The sequence below is a fragment of the Rhinoderma darwinii genome, chromosome 1 (genome assembly GCF_050947455.1).
Source record: "Rhinoderma darwinii isolate aRhiDar2 chromosome 1, aRhiDar2.hap1, whole genome shotgun sequence".
NCBI classification, from domain to species: domain Eukaryota; kingdom Metazoa; phylum Chordata; class Amphibia; order Anura; family Rhinodermatidae; genus Rhinoderma; species Rhinoderma darwinii.
Genome location: NC_134687.1, coordinates 568,596,836 through 568,611,534, shown reverse-complemented (window position 1 = coordinate 568,611,534; position 14,699 = coordinate 568,596,836). Strand labels below are relative to the sequence as shown.

The 14,699-nt window shown below is 41.5% G+C and overlaps 1 protein-coding gene across 2 annotated transcripts in view; it reads left to right on the top strand.

Moving 5' to 3' along the window:
* The first annotated feature begins 1,704 nt into the window (after positions 1–1,704).
* The window catches only part of ERBIN (erbb2 interacting protein), a 218,832-nt gene continuing 205,837 nt past the window's right edge, over positions 1,705–14,699 (top strand). For both annotated transcript variants that reach the window (XM_075839003.1, XM_075838990.1), the window contains exon 1: positions 1,705–2,240. The gene's annotated coding sequence lies outside the window, so the exon portion shown is untranslated. The remainder of the gene's footprint in view (positions 2,241–14,699) is intronic.

Here is a 14,699-nt window from a genome sequence, read left to right as displayed (position 1 = left end):
TGCAGTTTCGGCACGCTCTGAATACTACAAATCTCATCATCCTCTTCTTTTCCCTCAGCTCCTGTAATCCACATTGCGCGAGCTGGTACAATGTGCATGCGCGACACAAGCTGGGGGTTAACCGCTGTCGGTCACGTGAGCCTGTGTCATAGCATCATCAAACAGAAAATATCTACTGAATTTCTCGGGCCACGTGACAGTCTTGTGAAATGGGGAATCGGCGGCCTAAAAAAAAAAAAAGAACTAGCATAAGTGAGCTCATTTTAGGCAATCAGACAATTTTCCTACACCGGATAACCTGTATGTGCACACGAGAACTGTCTTTTACGTCTGAAAAGACAGACTGCTTTCAGGAGAAAACAGCTGCGTCATTTCAGACGTAAAAGCTCCTCCTCGCATTTTGCGAGGTGTCTTTGACGCCCGTAATCTTGAGCTGCTCTTCATTGACTTCAATGAAGAACGGCTCAAATTACGTTTCAAAGAAGTGTCCTGCACTTCTTTGCCGAGGCAGTAAATCAGCTGTCAAACGACGACGCATAAATGACAGGTCGTGGGCACAGTACGTCGGCAAACCCATTCAAATGAATAGGCAGATGTTTGCTGACGTATTGGAGCCATATTTTCAGGCGTAAATCGAGGCATAATACGGCTCGTTTATGGCTGAAAATAGGTCGTGTGAACCCAGCCTTAGGGTATGCTCACACGGCTTATTTACGGACATAATTCGGGCGTTTTACGCCTCGATTTACGTCCGAAAATGCGCCTCGATAGCGTTGGCAAACATCTACCCATTCATTTGAATGGGTCTTACGATGTTCTGTGCACACAGGCTTTTTTTTTACGCCCCGCTGTCAAAAGGCGGGGCGTAAAAAAGACGCCTGCGTCAAAGAAGTGCCTGTCACTTCAGACGTAAATGGAGCCGTTTTCCATGGTAATTTCAGCCGTTACGGACGCTGCCGTGTGAACATACCCTTACTAGACATCTGCTGCCAGAGGAAAGAAGCATCTGGTGTGTTTTTTGTTCCTTTAGATAAGCGATGATATATATTTCTGCCAGCCGCTTATCCCACTTTCCCTTTGGCAATAACAATGCAAAAACTTTAGTAGTGGACAACAGTCTCCTTGTCATCGTAGATGTGCCCACTACCATTCACAGGTTATCACTGCATTTTGTGTTGCTAGTTACAGGGCTATGCATCCCACCACTCATCCTGCACCTTAGTACATCAGCACAAGATGCAGAGGAGACAGCTATTTACTGCATGTTTACACAAACTATGCGAGGGTTAAAGAAAGGGTGAGACAGGGTCATGGCCAGCTATGTGACCTCTCACTTCTAATTCATATCCCCCCACCCCCCAGGCATCTCCTCTATTGTGCCCAACCATTTTAAGCAGCTTGGCATATGGTCAAACCTAGGCGCAAACTCCCAACAGTTGTGCAAAAACAGGCAGGTGAGAAAGGCTGGGGGGTTGCAGAGATCAGTGGATTTTCTGAGGGAAGGTGAATATAATGTTACAATATGCAAAACAAATGTTGCAAAAAGAGGAAATAGAGGAAAGGGAAGAGACAGATAGAGGAGAAATGTGACGCCTGAGGAAGTGAGAGTAGCAGAGAGAGAGAGAGAGACAGCCTCCTGAGAGGAGGGGAAACCAGAGACAGAGGGGAGTGTGTGTGTGCGCTGCTGGCAGCAGTATAGGGGAGGAGAGACACAGAGAGAGAGTGCTGCCTGTGTGTCTCTGTATACAGGGTGCGGCTCTGTAGTGCGACACTGTACCCCCCAATTAGCACCCTAGTGACCCCCCGACTCACATCCAAGGACTCAAGGGCCATCCAAGGATCTTAGTACTGAGAATCCTCCAGACCACCCCATCCCCTCCCAGCTATGTGCCCCCCACCACACTCCACACTTCTCATCTCCTCCCCCCAGCACTTTTAATTCTCCCCCCCTAGGCATTTTTTTATTTTTTTTAAATTCTTTAACTGCTCCTCCTCCTCCAGGAAAAGAAAGAACAGAATAACCTGCATGAGCGGAGGGAAACTTCATCTGTTATTTCATCTGGAAGTTCTACATTTGCTTTTGTTTGGATGATTTTAAAGTGGAAATTAATCTGGATTATTTTTCTGGGAAAAGGCGCTGAGGAGGATTTTAAAGGCAGACTATAAACTATTGGATATATTTTTAGAAAAAGAAGTTGTTTTTTTTAAAGGAAGAAGCGATCAAGTCAGAACAGAATAAGGTAAGTGCTGCCAGGCTGCTGACTACTTCTGTTATTTGTTTGTTTATAGATTTATGTTGTGTTTTATAAACAGAACATGTGTATTTGTAAATAATATAGAAATATTACCGTATTTACATACATGTGGGTACAAGGTATATCGGTACTAGCTGAAATGTCATAGTTATGATTCTGATGAAGCCTCCTGCCTCCGTCGACCTCCTGTTGCAGCCTTCTTATTACATTTCAATTAAATACCTTCAGTTTTTGGGAATGAGTTGTCGCTGGTTTAATGATGATGTTTGTCCCGAAGCAACTGATATTTTTCCAGTTTACACAAAACAATGGTGCAGTTTATAATCTGGTTATAGAGGCAGTAGTAATGGGTTTGTGTATGTTACCTATATTACAATTTCATTAGTGTTTCTTCGTGTTATTACAGTCCACATGGTCTGTTATAATTTTGGTGTACTCTATTTGATTTGAGCACAATGGATTGGAGAATGGTTTAAATTTAAGTCCATTTTATTTGTTTCCATTGCAAAACCAGATCTGGGTATGAGATCATAGTTGCCTGTGCATTGCTTTGTTGCAGGTTTCTACCTTTCAAAGGCCTTGGCTGTATATATCGACTGGTGTTCACATATGGTATCAATGCTGCTGCAGTTTCTAGTGAGCTGCTTTTGCCGCTGCTGTCATGCTGCAAAATTGTATTGGTTGTAATACGGGTGCTGGTGTCACTAAGGAAAATGTGTGGTTGCAGATTGGTGCGCTTGTTGTCTGTGTCTACACATGCACCAGTAGCTGTGCAGCTCCGCAACGTCTGGCAGGATGTTATCAGGAATGAAAATTTACCAAATCGAAAAATGTGCAAAAAAAATAATAATTCACCTATGAGAAAAAATTCTGATACTTTTTTATTACATTGCATGATTGGTATAGGGTACGCTTTTGTTCTGCAATGTTGGAAGACGTGGTGTTATGCTGTCAGAGGTAATCTGAATCCATGCAAACTTTTTTTTTTTTCTCCCTTTTTTTTCTTTTTTTTTTCTCTTATTCGTTTATTGTCCATATAGAGGCCTGTCGGACGTGACCTCATAGAAGATAAGTCTGGAAGGGTCTTTATGATGATTTATGCCCCTTTTTTGTTCTCGCTTCTTTATCTTTTTGTGTTGTAAAAAGGCAGTTTTGATCAACTTTATCTATCTGCAGGAGCAGTAGGGGGTAGTAGTCCCCGGGTTTTAATCCCTCTGCCTTGTCCTTACACACAGTGGAGCTCTTTGTTCATTCCAAGACATGCACATCTAGTCTGGTCCTAATCAGACAACATTATGTCCCACTGACAGCGCCAAATTGCCTAATCCTCATTTCAGACGCAGTGGATCTTTAGATCATGACTACATTTCTCTATCTGGTTATTACTTCTATGTTATGAACCGGTCGCACCATGCACCAGTGTGTATCATCTGGGAAATTCTGCCAGTTTTAGTGATCCTTGTAACAAGGTCAAACGTGCATTTTTTTTTTTTTATTTTTTTTTATTATAGGCCATAAACTATTGACATGGAAATGTGACTGGAGAACCTGTTGTTAGGCCCTCTGGCCATGAAGTCAGGTCACTTTTGGTGTCTATAGGGACAGCTGCTGTGATCAAAAGATATTCTCTAGGCTCGGCCATCAATATGAACACTGTCAGTGCTCAGCATTGCAGTCCTGTTAGTCTCTACGTAATGCAGTGGTAACCATGTATTTAAAATGTATGTATCTTTTATACAGCAAGTAAACATGTACCTGCCCTATGACACTCAACTGTATTGAAGCTTTTAAAAGGAATCTGTCACAGCGGGACATATACTTCCACCATGGACGATGAGGTCCAGAGATTTCAGCATTTCCAGACCTCTACAGCACAGTTTGCAAAAGCCCAACATCATGTAATATGTCACGTGAATGTGCGCAGGCGCAGTATTTCAAATGACCAACACCTTACAAGACCACATACGTTGTCGGTCATTTGCATTTTGTGTGGGGAAAACTTTGAGAGCCTATTCTCCAGGCTCCGGTCACTATTTGCAGTGGTCCTCTTTTTAATCTGCGTGATTTATAGTTACTTTATTCTGTATGTGGTTGCTAAAGGTTACCCCTTCCTGGTTATATATATATATATATATGTGTGTGTTTTGTATGTAGCCTATTTGTTTGCTCACGTTTTCTTTGTGCTTATTTGTTTCTTCCAATGCTCCAAGAACATACAAATTTGGCTACATGGGTATTGTACATTGTTTACATTTACCAGACCAATCTGAGTAGGCAGGCTTTTTGCATAGCCACTGAATGTCAGTCTCTTATAAATAACAAATTATTATTTTATTCATTTTAATATTACGCAAAGCTGTACAAAGATGGTCATTACTCCCTGTGCCCATTGGGGCTCACAATCCTAAGTTTTAAATTATTCTATCACTATGTTTTTTGGAGTGTGGGAGGAAATCTGAGTAACCAAAGGAAACCCACACATACACGAGAAGAACATACAAACTCAATGTAGATCTTCTCTTTGGTTGAATTCGAATCCAGGACCCCAGTGCTATAGGGCGACAGTGCTAACCAGTGTGCTGTCCTAAAAAACATGAACGCCAAAATGAATTTACAACTATTTATCAAGTATATTAATAGATGGAAGTTATTTGGTGTCTAATAGTAAACTTTTATGACCGCACCTTAATGGCCTATCCTTTTGGTTGTCCACCACTTCTATTTCCTGGAAAACCCTGTATTTGATTTTGCTTGTACATAGAGTACAGCGGGGCCAGTCACATGACAAAGAGTCGTGTTGTCATGAAGGAAGACTGTGCGACTACACTTCCGGTCCACCGCCAGCACTATAAAAATCTAATAAAATCTCAATCACTGCGACGGGGGACCAGAATGTATATTAGCAAGTGTACGCACATATCGCAGTGAGTACACGACTAATACGTTTTCACTCCCCACATAACCCCTTTAAATGATCATTTGCTGAAGTGCTATGATTTATAATGTGGATCATTACTTTGTCGATTTCATGTAGACCATGCGTATGTGAACAGATATAATCTATCTTATTTAATCTTTCTAGTTTGTGAATATTGAATTATACTTTTCTCTGGGAGTTAACCAATATGCTGGCTAGAATTTTCCATTTAGCAGTTTGACTATGATAATCTTACGAAATCAGACGTAATAAAAATACCGTTCTCATGATTCAACTCTTTACTGTTCAGTTCCTGCTAACTTTCTGAGAAAAGGTATTAAATCTATTCCTTATAGCTCATGCACACGGCCATATTACGGCTCCGTTTTGCTTCCATAAAGGTGATTTCTGTATGCAACCTTCTACTGTATCTTCATATTCCTTTGATTTCATGAAAAGGTTTTTTCTGTTGTATTCCGTACGATTTTGACTGGAGAAAATTGTGGCATGTGCCATTGGACTCCGTATACATGAATGTAAGCAGGTGAAGAGTACATGGTATTGTATATACTGGGCAGATATACTAAGTTGTCTGAGATTTACACAATGTAAACTAAGACCAGACAGTCTGAAGATGCGCCAAATATATCTGTATGATAAAATTTGCGGATTTTGCTAGACAATCTTATCTTTCTTATACCAAGTTTTAGCGCAAACATCTGTTCTTAAATTAGTCTAATATAAAATGTGCCAAATGGCAGGATGTTTGGTGCTTTTTCATACACATTCTAGACACACACACTTTTTTGTGTTGTGTGATTTGATGTCACACATCCCAGGTCGCCATGTAGCCCTAGCCTAAATCATACTTTGGACTATTGCCAAAGATGTAGGAAACCAAAGGGTTTCCTAATTTTCTCTAATGGAATTCCCTCTTATTCTTTTGGAAATAAAAAAAAGTATATGGACTAATGATATAGCCTTGTGAATGCCGCCTTACGTGTATTGGGTACCTGGTTGGAGTGATCGGTGGGGCAGTTAATCTTTGTGGCTATGGCACCGGAATATCTCTGTCACATGTTCCCTCTTTAACCTCTACACGTCTGATCTGTGCAGCATTCATGTAACCATTAACACATGACAAAAAGATCTCTGGTTACTATGATCTCAGGGCATAGAGCTGCTGTGACATAGGAATGCCAAGCTAACCCCCCCCCCCCCCCTTGCACCAAATACATGGGATACCCACTCTGTTGGTAAAGGGGGCCTTAAACCTAATAATTAAAAGGTTTTTCCAGAGAGAGATTTGATGGCTTATCTTCAGGATAGGCCACCAATATCTGATGGGTGGGGATCCAACTCTTGGTACCCCCACCGATCAGCTATTTTGAAGAGGCCGCAATGCTCATGTGAGCTCTGTTTCCCCTTTATTCCCTTTATTGCTCAATAATGGCAAACACCGACAAACTTGCAATGGCTTTTAACTGTATTACAGCCTTCTTACATTCAAGTGAATGGAAAAAGGCTGTAATACTGTAAACCGCCGCTACAAGTGTGTCGGCATTTCACAGTATTAAGCATCGTGAGCAATGAAACCGCTCATCAGCGCAGGTGACAAGAGTTGTTCCCCCACCAATCAAATATTGATGGCCTATCCTGAGTATAAGCCATTCATTTTATCTCTCCGGAAAACCTCTTTAGGGTAGGATCACACACTGTTTTGAGGCAGTGTATGCCTCAGTTTTTTTGAGAAAAACATAGGGGTAGACACAAAAGGAAGGAGATGCAGGTGCTAAAAACAACGGCGCCAAAAACGGCGTATAATAATGTGTATGTGATCCTGGACTTAAGGCTATATTCACACCTGTGTTGTTTTCCGTTGTTCTGCTCTGTCATGACGGAAACCAGCAACGCCTGACTATACCCTTCGACTTTAATGGCTTCTATTGGGTTTCGTCATGGTTTGTCCTTTTTTTTTTTTTTTTTTTTCTCCTCCAGAAAACGTCTTTGATAGTAATAAACAAACCAATACCAACAATCAATTAATAGTTATGTCTGTGAACACTAAACCATCAATACCCATGATTTCAGATATCGGTGTATGTTTACATGTTAGCCCCTCGGTATGCTTGCCAGATTGAAGGTAGATCTCCTAGTCTGTGGCCATTGTAAAGCCCTAAATTGGTTGAGTCGGGCGAATCAATCACTATTCCACCTAACCCCACCATTAACATTCACACTCAGCCGGCCGTATTTACCCTTATGTCTGCCATTGGGGGGCCTCCATACAGCTCCGTGTTTTTTTTGCAGATCCTGACGAAATTGGCAGGCTCGGATGACTTGTATCTAATGTCTATAGCCAGCTTAAAGGTGGTCTCCTGGACCTCAATAAACTGATGACAACTTTGGCAAACCAGTTTATATGAGAAAAGGAATAGCTGTTATACATACAATTTACTCAGTTTTTTTGTGTTTCTATTTCTGAGTTCCCCTTTTTTTAGTTGGTGTCATGTTGATGTTGGCGGGATCATAGTTCTGCAGTAACCAGACCAGTGCTGCATAGTTAACTACATCTCTCGTCTTCTTCATGCCTACATTCTCTACAAGTTCCCTATCTTTTGTAGGTCGTGGCCACTTTGAAATGCAATACGTGGTGATGAGCCACATTTAGTATCAAAAAGGAAAAAAAACTATTAAAAGACATGACCGAGTAATATGGCTTTTGCCCAAATGTTAACTGCCTGTGATATGATTTTGGCTCTAATGCTGTGACGTTATTGGTGCGACTAGTGCATAATAGTATCTGGTGGCTGGGAAGACCCATACAGGGGTTCTGAGTGCCATGTTTGACTCCGATGCCACTGCTTGGGCAATAATTCTCTACGTGAAGAGCTAGAAACCTTCATGAAAGTGGCGCTACTTATCAGTCATTTAACCTCAGTGAGGAGTCATGCCATTCTATCTGGCATTATACCGTAGTAAAAGTCTAAATTCCGTAACTGACTGAGAATAATGGGTGTTCATGTAGACTTGAATTTGCCATCTACAGTGTGAGGGCATTGGTCCGATGATGTCATCTCTGAAATATAATATATTAAAAGTGCAATGCATGTTAGTAAATTGAATATCTTTATTTTAATGCTTCAGACTAGAATACGATGTAAGGTTGTGGCGATCTGCAGCACTAGAGTGCAAAACTATTTGCATCTCACAGTACCCTGTTGCTAGGACAGGATTTGCTAATTTGTGGCTCTGCACTCGAATCTGAACACCCTTATGTGACATATTGCTGTGGTTTGTAACTCAACACATCTGGTAACCTATGTGATGACTGGTTTCCTTGCGCACTAGCACAAAGCGTCTTATACTGAGTACATTGTGAAGCGTATAGTTCCACTTAATTTTTTCTAATAATTTTTGTAACATGTTTTATTTTATGTAGTTTTTGATGCTGGGCTGTGTAAACAAATAGTGCGTGTTTGGGTTTTAACCCTTGTTTAATAATTGGTTCCTAATACAGTATCTTCACATATGTATTAAATGAGCATTAAAAGGACACTACAGGAATAGAGAAACCTTGACTGCTTTCTCCCAGAAACTGCGCCACACCTGTCCATGGGTTGTCTGGTATTGCAGCCCCATTGAAGTAAATGGGGCTGATTTTCAATACCAGACCTAATCTGTTATCAGGCGTGTTTCTGGAAAAAAGCAGCCAGTTTTTGTTTTAATTAATCCTGTACTGCCCCCTTAACTAATTTAGTGGAATTGAATTGTATATCTAATGTTACCGCTTGCCTTGATTAAGGTACTTGTCCCATTCAGCTTCATTACACACATTGGGGGAGATTTATTAAGACTGCAGTCAGATGAAACACATTTATTAAGAGGCACACACTTTAACATAATTTTGTCGCATATTCGGCTGTCCGAGGAGCTGGTGTAGATTTCCACTATTATCTGTTTCTGGTGTAAATTATAATGCATTAGGCTACGCCCTACCACTAAGATCCACACACTTTTTAAAGCGGAAAAAGCGCTGGAAACAAACCAAAAGTTAAATTTTTTGCAACTTTTGATCTGATTGCAAGAATTCTATGCCAGAAATCGGCGTAGAAATGTTATTACATCCCCCCCCCCCATTGTATCTCATTACAAATATTTATGACATGTCGATTTGAATTCCAACTACTAGGATCCCTTACAAATTCCAAAAAGTGTGGGATGCGGAAACAACTGGTTGAGAATTTTCCCTGATCACCCCCCCCCCCAAGTTTTCCGTAAATACAAACAGGAAGTTTGTAAGGAGGAAGAAGAGTCTGTCTAAATTTATGGCGAAGCTGTTAGTGTAACTAGAACAGAGCTATGGGACCAATTCCTTCAGAGGGTCTATCTGTGTGGACCGAGAGAGGAGAGAAGTGGTGGAGATATAGAGTGGTCAGCCAGAATAAACTTTATCCTTGTCATGTATTTCGCAATAAAATGGTTTCACACTGGCCACATAGGCTTCGTTAACACCTGCATCGGTGTGTTCCGTTGTTGTGCTCCATCAGAGGAGGCCGGCGGCTGAGGGAACCCATTGACTTTAATGGGTTCTGTCGGGGTGTCCGTGATGGAGCCTCCAACGCAGATGTGAACAAGGCCTTATATGTGCAGATAAAGTATGTATTTCTCAGTTTCCGCTTTCTACGTTTATAAGGAAGTAATTTAAAGCATACTTCACCTCTCAGGGGACTTTTCAGAAAAAGCTGTCATATGTGTGTACATGACGAATAACACTATTTCTGGCCATTATATGACTTGTAGTCTGCATTACTTAGCAGTTTTCCCCTCTGCAGGCTCTCTCTCTAATTCTCCGTTGTTTCTGAGCTAGTGAGCGGAGTCTAACTGCTATCATTTCTTCTATACACTGCACACAGAGAAGAGGAGAATCCTATCTCTAGCTATCACATATATAGAAGCTGCATCATGAAGGCTATAAACCAGTGTAGCTGAGAATCCAGCACAGGGGTGAAATGTACATCTTGCCATCATTTTTGTGTGTCTCTCTCTGCTCCTGCTTCATCCTCCTGCTCACCCCTCCTCCTCCATAGACTTACATGCAGCTTTCTTGCTGGTTCACTCTCTCTCTGCTCCCTCCCCCTGCTCCCCTCTCCATAGACTTGTATAGGCAGGCAGTGAAGAGACGCAGCCCATCTGTAACCAGGGACGGACTTTGCTTTAACAGGAGGTTGACCGCAGATTACAGGAAGAGAGACACCTAGTGTTAGTAAGTTCATACAGAATTTGCATGGATAAAACCGCTACATTTTAACATTAACGTAAATGACAGAGTTGTTCTATATAAGGTATATTCTAAGTTGTTTGAGAAGTTAGGGAAAAATAATTGGTTCTTTCCGATTCACAATCTCCTCCACAGATCACATGGGCTGAATTTGGCTGACTAATACTCGACCAATTTTACTTTTTCCAGTATCAACTTAAGGTATCGCAGTAACCGAGACTTGCAGTCTATGTCCCAGCTCTTGATGCTGAGAGAAGACGACTGGATCCGAAGGGGCAACCGCACCCCACTTCATTCTACGATCAGTGAGGGGTCTCCACATTGATAGAAATGATACAATTGATGGCCTATACTAAGGACCATCAATTTAAAATCTTGGAAACACCATTAATGGTAATCCATTCACCCAACTGCTTTAGGCCTCATGGACACGGTAGAGTGAAGTGCACGGAGCCGGTACAGCAATGCACCAAAGCAATACAGTTCCCTCATAATCCCTAGCCCCAGCTGGTGCTGTATGTAAGGGGTTAATCTTCCCTAGAAGTTATTATTTCCGGAGAGACTACTTCCATGCATACAGCATCAGATGGAACATGCCACAGTTTCTGTACGGAATTCAACAGACTAAAACTCTGTACAGCAAAGGTCCCAAGCAATAGAATGGGAGCCCTATTCAGCTCGGTACAAAATATTCATGAGGCCTCTTTTTATGGCAAGCAAGAAGGAGCATTAGGAACCGATGTCAACTAAAGCGTAATCCAAGGCTTTGTTCACATTATATATATATATATATATATATATATATATATATATAGCAAAAAGCCAAAATCAGAATGTGCAAAGTCAGGAGTGTTGCAAAAAGTTTTATTGTAGTTCCAAATGGCATATCATGCCGCTAAAAGGATACACGTGGTCCTATATAAAAGTTTATTAACCAAAAGTGGCGTACACAGAACCTGATCCCTCCTTCCACCAGTGCTTTCGCTGTCCTATATCTAGCAGTGGTCTATGCTGAATTGATAAGTTGACTGTCTGTCCTCATGCGCTGAAGTATTCTCACGACAACATATTAGCAGGAGACAAGAAAAGCTTTACAACGGATCTGTCTGGGTGACCCGTTTTCTCGTTGTCAGTTACGGTCAGGAGTTTATTAGTGGCTATGCTATCTGATGCTGTGTCTGCATGATGTGTACTCCACAAAGTCAATTTTTTCTTGGCCAGTGACATTGCTTTCTAAAATGCCTTGCCTTATCCACTGAATAACTTTGCGTTTGTGGTTCTGTATATGGTTGAAGCTATTGACATACTATAGTTTCTTTTAACTTTATTTAGTTGTCTATTAAAGGAGCAAAAAACTTAAACTATACATTTTATGAAATTGTGGCCCATAAAAAGAGCTGGTGATACCCACATAGGTATCTTGGGGTATGGTTACCAGTAGCATACACTGCAGGCTTTGGGTAATTTTTTACTTGCCCCCATAAGAAAAGAAGCCATAGTGCTCTCATAATAGAGGCCATGCCAATAGGTGCCAGCCAGGGACCATAAAGGTTTCATCCACTATTCCTCATTAGGCCCTGTTCACACTGAGTTTTTTTGGAGGCAGAAAAATCTGCCTCAACTCCTTCAGGAATTTTGAGGCGGATTTTGACTTGCCTGCACACTTTGCGGCGTTCTTCGCTGCGTTTTTCGGCCGCGGCCATTGAGCGCCATGTGCAAAAAATGCATTCTCTGCCTCCCATTGATGTCAGTTGGAGGTCAGAGACGGAAACGCCCAAAGATAGGGCATGTCGCTTCTTTTTCCCGCGTGCCTAAGTGTCAACAGTAGTTCCCCTGCAATTGCCAACTACAATGCCCTCACAAGTACCAGCATTACAGTTGTTTATTTCAATCAGAAAATCTGCATTCAGCACCTCTGTAGGGGTCTCCATTACGAATATACAAGAATATAATAACATGCAAAGTTGTTCTACTGTTGCAGTATGATCTACTGTTGCACGAATCACGCGCGACACACGGAAGTGCTTCCGTGTGCTGCGTGTGATTTTTTCCACACCCATTGACTTCAATGGGTGCGTGATGTGCGAGAAAACAGCCAAGTATAGGACATGTCGTGAGTTTTACGCAGTGGACACACGTGGTGTGAAAATCACGGAATGGCTGAATGGCCCCATTGACTAACATAGGTCCGTGCGACGCGTGTAATTGTCCCGCGCGTATCACGGACGTTAAACACGTTCGTGTGAATACGTCCTAAGTCAATAAGGTCTATTGGTGTTCTCTAGTGTGAACAGAGCCAAGCCTGGAATATTTTAATTTCTTTTTTACATACATCTATTTATTTAGAGGCAGGTAATAAGACCAATCCATATGCTCTATTATAACCATTCTACAGTAAGGAAATAAAACCTTCTCATAGTAGCGCAGCAAATGCAAAGATCAGTACATGTATACATTACTAAGATGTTGCCGTTTTAATTTTATATCATGAACGCTGTTTGATCGTTGCTTCGTGCTGGACACACCGTTGTTTGCTGCAGGAGGAGCCATTGTGATATTTACCTGGAAGACGCCAAGCACGCTATTTATAAATGTATACAGCTTTGTTTGATTAAAAAGGATGGTCATGCGGCTTGTTGACTTTGCATGGCTCTGGCAGTGGTGCTTAGGTTCACGGGATTTGTGAGTTGTTCTTCGTTATAATTAAAGCTTAGCAAATGGATGATATGTGCATTAGGGGAATGATCTTGACAGGATAGTAGTCCTCGAGGAATGAGCAGGTTTATCACATCCCTGGATGCTACATCATAAATTCATTTCCAGCGCATCCATCAGCCCTATCAGAAATGCAGTCATCCCCCCCATATCCGCAATGATCGCTCGCATAAACAAATGATATTTAACGCTAGGCTTGCTTTTTAGATCTGGGCGGCTGTAATATATCTGTAGATAAGGTTAGTGTTTAGAGTGCATGGTTTATGGTCATTTTGTAAAATTCCTTTTATCTGGAATCCATGGAATTAAATCTGTCGATTTGGTGGGATCCTCTGACTAAGTAATGTGTATAGGACCCTTGTTCTTGTGATTGGCGGGATCCCCAGCGATTTATACCTTTATCAACTATCCTGTAGGTAGATGAATGTTTTTTGTGGGCCAACCCATTTAGATATAAGTACATAAAAAATTGACAGTATGTATAAATTTTCGAGTCGTCTACTGTCAAATTTTTAAAGTCCTGCTTAGTTTCTTCGTTACGCAGTGTATTTCTGAGAAAACGGAGTGACTTCCAATGTGGCTGCTATCACAGTGTTTGTTACCCAGCTTTGTCAGACTCCCCAATAGCAAACCAGGTAACTAGACTCCATTGTCTTATGGGAGATAAAGTATATTGGTGGGCATTTCATTTGTCCTCAAACTTTCCTAGAAACTCATAACCAAGAAACTGCTGGATAGAGTTTCTATTGATTCCAAGGAGAATTTGATTTATCTATCTTTCATTTATCTATCTTTTATGTGTGAAAAGTAGTTTTTTTTTTTCTGTGCAGGGCTTCGTTCACATCTGCGTCAGGGCTCCTTTCAGGCATTCCATCAGAGCTTTCCCTCAGAACGGAACTCTGACTGAAACAGACTGAAACCATAGGTTTCCATTTGCATCACCACTGATTTCAATGGTGACGGACCTGGTGCAAATGGTTTCCATTTGTCTCCATCGTGCAAGGGTTCTGTCGTTTTGACGGAATCAATACCATAATCGGCTGCACTATTCATTCCGCGCTATCCATTCCGTGAAAACGACGGAACACTTGCACAACTGAGACAAACCGTAACAATTTGCACCTGATCCGTCACCATTGAAATCAATGGTGATGCAAACGGAAACCTTTTGGTTTCTGTTTGTTTCAGTCAGGGTTCCGTTCTGACGGAAAGCTCAGACGGAACGCCAGAAAGAAACCCTGATGCAGATGTGAACGAAGCCTTACCATTTAGTTCTATAGATTGAATCAGTTTCCATTCCACTAACTAGAAGCTAATCAGTAACGCTGTAATGTCGCTCCCTGGAAATGGCTGAATAATCTGCATCATTGTTCATAGTATTTCTCCTGAACTTGTTCTTCTTTTCTGCTTTCCCTCTCACTGACCATACAATGCTGCCATGGAGATGTTCACCAAGTGTTCTTGCCAAGAATGACATTGTGTTGTTTTACCTCCTTCTTGGTATTGCTTAGTGACCATGTCTCCTAGAAGA